This window comes from Lissotriton vulgaris, chromosome 7, assembly GCF_964263255.1.
Source record: "Lissotriton vulgaris chromosome 7, aLisVul1.2, whole genome shotgun sequence".
In the NCBI taxonomy this organism is placed as follows: domain Eukaryota; kingdom Metazoa; phylum Chordata; class Amphibia; order Caudata; family Salamandridae; genus Lissotriton; species Lissotriton vulgaris.
The window spans coordinates 1,305,264,137-1,305,273,404 of record NC_141695.1 but is presented as its reverse complement, the minus strand read 5'-3'; positions in this window follow the sequence as shown (position 1 = coordinate 1,305,273,404).

Genomic DNA, 9,268 nt, shown 5'->3' with positions numbered 1-9,268 from the left:
TGCGAATAAAATACCCAGATATGTAAAAACATTTGTAGAGTGTACCCTATGAACTCCCAGAGGAATGCTGTTACATTTCTTTCTCCCCTTCCCACATGTCATTACAAATGTTTTTTTAGCATTTGACTTCAGTCCTAAGTTATCCATTAAGCAGAAATAAGTTTTCAGCGCTTTCTGCAAAACCCAGCTTCGTGCGCGCAATCAGGACTGCATCGTCTGCATAAACGAGAGCAACTATCGGGCGTTTACTGACATAGGGGGGATCCTGCGCCCCTCCTTCAAGCTCCTGCTCTAAGGTGTTGGTATATAGGGTAAAAAGGAACGGTGAAAGGACACACCCCTGCCTCACCCCCCCTGTCAATGGCAAATGGCGCGGTGCATTCACAGTTTGTACCATAACGCACCTTAACTAAGGCCTCAGAATATAGTTGGTTTAGGAACTGGATTATGAATGGGTCAATCTTCATGGTTTTTAATATAATCCATAATTTATTATGTATTACGCAGTTGAATGCAGCAGTTAAGTCTGCAAACGCTACGTAAAGATTCCCACCCTTAGCCTGAGTGTATTTTCCTATCAAGATGTTTAGCTTCAGGACTTCCTTGCTTGTCCCCAACCCCTGTCTAAAGCCGTATTGTACATCGCTTGTTATATCGTTTTCTTCGGCCCAAGATGGTAATTTAATCAGAGCGACTCTAACCATGACCTTCATTAGGGAGTCTAATAGTGATATTGGGTGATAACATGCCGGATTATCACGTTCTCCTTTTTTAAATATTGGAAACCAAATCAATAAACTCCTTGTAGGTGTCAGGTAGATTCAGTACGTGCGTCAAGAGGTCCTTAAGATAAACCTTTAAGCCTCTGTAAATAAGTACCACCTTTTTCCTTGCGGCCACTCAGACTCAGCCACCAGTCTATTAAAGGAGGTTATATAGGAAAGACTATCCTTATTCCCTTGCTGTAGATTAAGCAGTTCAGTATCTACTGACTGCACAAACATGTGCTTATCAAATAGTTGTTTCATCTCTCGCTTGATAATCATATAATAACGGGTCATCCCGTTCTACCAAAGGAATGGACGAGGAGGCAGCCTTGCCAACCTAGTATGAGAGAACAAAGGCCACCTTGGACTGTTCATCTGGAAAAGAAGTTGGGGGACACAAAACATGAAGTTGGAATTGGTTCAGGAATATCACAAATTTAGCAGGATCACCTGCAAAGCGCTCTGGAGGAGCTAGAGGCACAGGAGGTGGTGTATGACTTGAATGACGGGTTCACAACAAGAGGCAGATTGGTGAAACCCAAAGTCCTTCTCAGTTGTCTTGGGCCAAGCTCCTAAGGACGGATCCCAAAAAACCTTAGGAGGCGGGACTGGAGGTGTACTTTATTGTGAAAATGCTTGAGTTTTGCGCTGTAGATTCTCTAACGTGTGCCGAATCGGCCAGTGAAATGTTCTGCGACTCCATTATGTCCGGGTAGGGAGTTAAATGTGGGCTTGCTGTACTGTCAAGGACTGACTGTCCCACGGAGACAACAATAACGACTAAGGCTGGTATTTCCCAACTCTCCTGAATGTCAAAGCGCTTTCCACGAAGTGTACATCGAGACACATCAGGGGTAAGGTGGTTGGATGAGAGAGAGAGAGAGAGAGAGTTGTACACTCCTCAAGGACATGATGCTAAAGACCTTCTATTGGACTAGTTGTGGTAACTGGGCATCTTTTGCTGAAACTGAACGCTTCCTGGAAGCAAAAGGACAGATTAGTCCCCTTCCCCAATTATGTGAAGACACACTAGATTTCGAGCTATGGTTTCTATGTTTTATGCTATACCTAGAATAATCCTCTTTCCTTTTTTTAGGGGCTCCCTCTCACCCTAGATTGACCTTGGCGCTTCCTGATCGGGTTCCTGCAATAAAGTAAAAGCGTTACCTATCCAATTCACATTGATTCCCTAAAGAGTTTCTCAATATCATTTTACCTACCTGTGTGTAAGTATGGAAGGTGCCTTCTAGGTCCAACTGGGATCTCTGACTGGTTAGTTGACTAAGCAGAGTCCACATGTTATCCACATGGGGTAAATACAGGAATTAGTTATGCCAATATTGTTAACACTAGTTTGAACACTCAACAGGATTGTTGTGTCCTCTTTTTGCATTCACATGCATGATCACTATGCTCTTACTGTTACCTCACAGTAAGCACAGTAAACACGTCATCAAAAAAAATCACCTGTTCAAGCACAGTGAAGGTTTACATTAATGATAGCACAAGAGTAGTTTAGTCTCAGATCATACACAAGTATTGACGACCATGAAACCCCATTATAACTGAGAATTGTCAAAACATGCACTTTTGCATTGTGCGCTATTTCCACTGGTGGCACTGTTCATCAATTTAAAACATAACTCTTGTAGAGATTGAAACAAACATCAACATGATCCTCGCGCATCATATTTCACACAAAATCTCAAAATATGCATCTTTGAAAATTGTTGCTACTGGTCACAACTATTTAAACATTGCAGGCAACATGATTTTAAAAGCTTTCACCTCATAAAATGGGTCGCATGAACTAAAGTGCTCAAATACTTGTCTTGTGAACACGCAGCACTTCACAGCTTTTTAGTTGCCTGGTGTGCCTCGTTTTTTTTTCTCATGATGGGATGCTGAGTAGACCAATTGGGCCTCAGACGAAAGCAGAATTCAAGTCCTGACTTAAACGCGAGAACTGGAACCTCCGAATCAGACCAGTAGCACTGTAGGATGCGCCTGGCTCTGGTTTCAGAAAGTAGTCTGAGGGCCAGCAGTGATTCTGGAACGGATGTGCTTTAAATACTCTCAATGCAGAAACATGCCCGTGACAACTCTACAAGGCTGCCACACCCTGCTAGGCATCAATAAGCACTGGCACAATGCAAACAACACTGAAAACAGTAAGCATTGGCAAATGTAAGTTTTGGCAAATGCCCACTGTAGGAGGCTGGCTTATCCTGCACTAATCCAGACAAGGATTATGGTGATTTTAGTAGTCTTCAACAACCTTGGAAAGCTCGCTAAGTGGTAGGTGTGGAGCGCAGCCTTCAGGCTTAGTCCAGAAGGAGTGTAAAGCAGCTTGTTTTACCAGTTCTAAATCTTTTGGTATAGTTCAAGTGAAAAAGAACGAAACAGTGTAGTTATAAAAATATGTATTTATTATAAACACTCACTAACACACTGCAATATCTCCTACCCAGAGATATAAACACAACACACATAAATACTTTTGAAATAGAACATATGAGTAGCACAAATTCACATTGATCTTCAGGGGGAGACCAAACCATACAATAAAATAGTGGAATGCGAACCATAACTTAAGTCGAAACTGGACCCAGAAGACGTAGCAGAGCAGAGGACCCAAGAAACCACCCAAGGTGAGTATCTAGGAGCCCCATGGAGGCCATGTGCAGTGTGCGAACATGACCGCGTACTCAATGCAAGTCAAAGAGTAAGTCGCGGTTGCAGTTTTAAGACGAAAGACCCTTCCCAGCAGACCCTGAAGTAACCCTGTGGAAGATAGAAGGTTGGAGAATCATCCCACCCGTGGATACCCCAGGAACCAGGATACCTAAACCAGGGAGGCCAGGTGCATAGGTGCGATGTGACATCGGAAACCGCAGTAGAACACAATGGAGGACTTGACGCAGCTGACAAAGAAGGTGAAAGAGTCTGGTGGAACCCAAAGGTGGATTCAAGATGAGAGGTACCACCAAGCAGAGGGGACAACAGAGTCTATGCCACTCAGTGGTGACCAAAAGGCACGAAAGACGAATGCCCACTGTGCGGATCAGGCAACACAGTGGAAGACTAGGAGCCATTTACAAACTGTCCCACATCGGATGTCAAGAACCAAGGGGTCAGTGTCCAGCAGGAGCACCAACAATCCTTGGCAACGGCAACCAATGTAGTCATAGGAAAAGGTGCAGAGTCAGGACCAGCAAGTCCCAAGTGACTCACTATGCACAGGTAAGTCAGCGTAGGCCCCGAGCAAGCAGGGAAGCCCGCTGGAGCCAAAGAAGATCCTCAAGAGGACCCCCAGGCTGGAGACACAGGAGTCGCAAGAGGACCTTGAGAAGCTCACTAAAGGAGAAAGGCCCATAGTGCAGAGGATGCTGGGAAGGCGAAGATCTTGGCTACAGGAGATGCTTGAGATTGGCGCTTCTTGGAGCCCGAAGATCTCTTGAGGAGAGAGTCAACAAGCCTCTGCAGAGGGGTACTGCTCCAGTGGTTCTGACGAGGGATACGGAATTCAAACTTGCTGTGAATACAGGACAGGCTTCAAGGGAGTTGAGAAAACACCACCTGTGTTGCTGAACCTTTTGGAGACCTTACGAGCTCAGGAACAGCAGATCGGGCAGCTTTGTTGGGGTGTCTGCAGATGCAGGGGAGGGACTTCGTCACTCCAAGGGAGATTCCTTCGGGTGTTTTGGCTGTCCACAGGCCCTGTGAAGAACCTGTATGGAGCACAGACATTGCAGAAAACAAAGTGACCAGATGGTTGAAGTTGAAGTTGTTTTGGATCTCAATCTTGTCCCATTTAACTAACCACTCACAGGTAAAACCTTAAGTACCCTAAGGAAAGTGTTGGGGTGATTTAGAGGTCCCTCCTAGAGGAGGGTCTGGACAGTGGGGACGATACACCCATGTCCTTTGTCCAGTTTTGCACCAGAGCGGGAGCCAAGAGCTCACTGAACTGGGTTCAACTGGAGTATGCAAGGCGGTCATCACATGTGCCCTTCTAAGCAGTCTAGTGGTGGTGGCAAGCACCCCCATCCTGTCCGAATACACTTAGTCCTGGGACAGAAATCCTATTGTCCTGCCTTAACCTGCTCGAGCTTGCAGGAGGGCAGAATCAAATCTCATAGTTTGCTGTCCGGGTCAAGAAGACTGGTACAAGGAGCACTGAAGGCATCCCGGAGGAGCTTTACAGTGTGTAGAATCATACCTCCAACACTGTTAACAGTGTTGGAGTATGATTTAACATGTTTTATACCAAACACAACAGGGTTCGCTACAGCCAGTTTAGAGATAGTAAACTCATAATGACGCATGGCCACTCTATGTATCGTAATGGCTGATGCACTTACAACCTGGGAGAATAGATTTCGAGGATCTTAGGGGTGTCCTGCTCATGCAGGGGCACCCTCACACTTAGTACTGAGCACTCTGCCTTCAGGATTGAAAGGCCTGCCTTAGGGGTGACATAGGTTTTAAGTGCAGTGACATTAGATATAAGGAATCTTATATCTGTTGTGGGTGGTGCTACCTTCAGCTTACACAGGCTGCAATGCCATGACTGTTGTCACAATTTGAGTGGCATAATACATGCTTCAGCCCATGGGAAACCCTGGTGTACCTATGCCCTGGGTACCTTAGTACCTTATACTAGGGAATTACAAGAGTACACCAGTATCTATTCTGGTTTAGTGTGGTTGCTATATCCCTGATAGGCTCTGCGCATTGGAATAATATACACTATAAATTTGACATAGGACTGAGGCCAGTATGTCTCTATTGAGTACATTAAACTTAATTACAGTGTGTGCCAGCTAACACAGAGGTCACTAGAAACTTCTCAAATGAACAAGAAGGGATTCGTTTCTGACAACCGCATAAACACCACAGCTTTGTTTCCCTTAGAAACGGAACAGTCTCAGAATCGTGGAAACAATAGATAACAGTTTCACTCAGTCAATCGTGCATGCTTCGTTTCTACAGAGTTTACACAGAAATAGATAGACAGGCGTTTCAATAAAAAAAATTATTGAATAGTCTTAATTCTCAAGCAAGAGATATGAACTGCTATAATCGTTAGTCAGAATGCGAAGTATAATACGTACAGTGTTAGCAGTGAGATAAAATAATACTGCATTAGCATGGTTTGTAGCTATGACATATATTCATAAAAATACATACATAAATAACACAGGCTAAAATGTGAATACTCATCTGATGCTTCTAGTTAGTTCTACCCCAGTGTACCTAACCTAAGTGTAGTACGAGGTGAGAAGTAGGTGCTGTTTTCTAAAGTATAACTTGCTATATTTTACTTTTGCCAGAGTTGCCAAGAGTCCCTCTAGATTCTAGTCTGCTCCATACCTTAGAACGAGAGAGGTTGGAATCTCTTTCTGGGTCTCGATCTCTAACACCCCGCAAGAGAAGTCAGAAACACTGGACCTGGATTCTCTGTGAGGAGGATGACAGCGTCTGGTCAGTGCGTCAGAAGGGGACTTGACTTCCTTCCGAACTTGCCATGGCGAGCCGGGTTGTGCAAGTAGGCAGCCGAACCATGATTTGCCATGGCAAGTGAAGGTATATTTATACCTCAAAGGTGTTTAGAAATACCAGTATTGATGTAAAAATCGGGCAGAAGAACTTCATGAATGAACCCCTAAGGAATAGATGTTCATGCATAATAAATGAGTTCTTGGAGAAATCAATAATCCAAACAAGGGGATGTCCTAAAGGCTTAAGAGTCTGGTTTTCCAAGAACTCATGACGTTGATGGACAGATGTGGGTAGCCATGCCTGTATTTGATTAGCATGGATAATGCCTAAAGAAGGGTAGGATTTCTATGCCTAAATATGGGCAATGCGAATTGTGGCCGTATAAGGGCATAAATCGGGAAACCTATACACAGTATCTAAATCGACACACAACACCCACTTCACTTTCGTTTGAACAACATTACTAAACTATAAACGTATCTAAAAGATACCTACACATGATTTGCTAAAAACATGTCATAAAATAGATTGTAAAAAATGCATTAAAACTGTTGCTATGCATTAAAATGCAATGGTGCTGTACATACTAAAGCAATGATTCATTCTAAGCACAAGTTGGCATTGAATGCTAAGTGAATGAACATACATATATATAAAATATTAAATGGCTCGAAAATACAGAAAAAAAAGGCCGAAACCATTTCATGTCAAGTTACATAAAACAATTGATTTTGACAAGGTGACATATTGTTTCTGAAAGTGTTTCAAAGAATTCTGTTCTCTATGAATAGTTCTACAATAGCAGATTACTTTGTCAAAAATGAAAAATAAAAATTTTGAAAAAAAATAATCATAGGAAAAAGTTCTAAGTTTAGTTTTTGTTTTGAAAAATGAAGGCCAAATTCAGAGTCTTTCTGGAACACTGTGTGCTGAATCAAAAGTCAGTGTATGGGAGTGGAGAAAACATGAAATCTTCTAATTCTGTAGACAAAAAGTCATCTACTGTTGTAGGTGAACGTTGGAATAACTCGTTTAGAAGATTAACCACACATAGATGAGAAGCATCGCCTTCAGCATTGGTTGCATCAGCAATGTTCGTTTCGGATGTTACCTGCATGCCTGTTATTTCCTCTCGTACTTCAGCAGTAGCAATTTGCGTCTGTGAGGTCTCAATGAATGCGTTCATCAGGATTAGTAGCCACTGGGGACAACACAGAGCATGAGCCGTTACGGGGTCCAGCAGAGTATCGATATCCGTAGGCTTGACTAAGGGGAGTGTTAGACAGATGTCTAGCACGCATTCTTCACCGCAAAGCAGGCAGCGTAGAACAGGTAAGATGCAATCTTGCAAAATTAGTCTGAATGACAGAAACCATGTGGTATTTAATTCTCATAGACGAGGTAAACCTAAAATTGGGACGATGCACTCACGACACTTCATCTCCAATAGAGCTCTCTCTATGGTGCTTGGAGTGATCCTGGTGATTTGGCTTGTCATATCGCAGCAGTAGGAGCAAAAATATGATCCCCGCAACGAGAGCTAGAAGTAGTGGCAGTCGGCCAAGCACAGAGTGCACGAAGTTGGGAAATATTCTGAGGACTGCTTGAAAAGGTGCTAACAGTCCTGCACACATGTTCCTAAATACATGTACAATAACGCTTGTATCAGACATGTTTAAGATACGTTCTAACATTTCTGAGAAATGTATAGGGCAGTTTGTATTCAAAAGGTCTTGTATCTCAGCAGAAGTCCTTGCAACTTATAGATCATAGGTTTCTGTGGCCGAGGTCAGAGGCACTGTTCGTTGTAAAAGAATAGCTTTCATTCTGCTTACAGTATCAATTCGTATGGAAGAGATGTTCAGTGAAGGCCATAGAGGCAACTCCCTGACTGTCTTTATTTGAGGGAACAAGACTTGCATACAGCAAGTGACCCTGGATGGGATATATTTCAGTACAACGCGATCTTTTAGATCGCGGTACTTGACATCGCAGGCATTACAACGCAAGTCGTTACAACGACTTGCGTTGGAGGGCGCGGATTTTGGAATATTATAATTTTATATTCCAATACCAGTCCATGTAACAGTAGGGAAGGTGTTGGAATATAAAATTACAACATTCCTTGTCCAACAGCGCCATCCAGCGCAAGTCGTAGTAACGACATGCGTTGTAATGGCATCATTGTAAAGGCACTGCGGTGTAAACACTGCATTGTAAACGATGTTTACTCCCTGGATGTAATCATTATTAGATATGGGATACCTGGCAACATGCCACAGCAGCTGTGATCATTCAACATGAGGTAACTTCCATTTGAAAGTAGTCAAAAAATTTGATTAATCACTGCTGCCGGAGAACCTTGCAGGTGGCGGCATAAGTGTATAGTGGAACCATTGCAGGCCCTGTGTAAATTAATAACCTGACATAGGCGAGAACCGCTTAGTGCATTTTCACAGTTTGTACCGCTACGATCTTGTCCTCAAAAGCCGCTGCCAAGGAATCGCAGAGTGAAGGACTGGGTTTTTCTAAGTCCCAGCGGTGCCAGGGATAACACCTGAAACCTTCGTGGGTTACCTGTTCCGGCGTACAAATGACAGAGACACGGGACACTTCCTTCGGCATCAAAGATTTGAGGTTTATTTACTGCAGGGAACACAGAAGTCACAAGAAGTACATAGCATGTATGTGAAAGGAGACTGCTTCGAATTGTATCTGTGGATTGCTCCTTTCATACAGTTTTTCGTCATAAGATAACATGGCAAAAAAAGGTTACAACCCGGTTCCCACAGTAAATTTCATAGGGGGTCGCTTTCATGTATTCAGGGCCCGGAACATAATTACAGTAGCATTTACCGGTTCCCAACTGTAAAAGTACATCTTCCCACCATTAGTGCATTCCGTTCGGCTGTAAACGAATCAAAGAAGAGTCAGAAACAGGTGCAGAGGAAGACGAGGATAGCGAACAGATCGAAAAGAGTGTAAAGGGGGTGGTA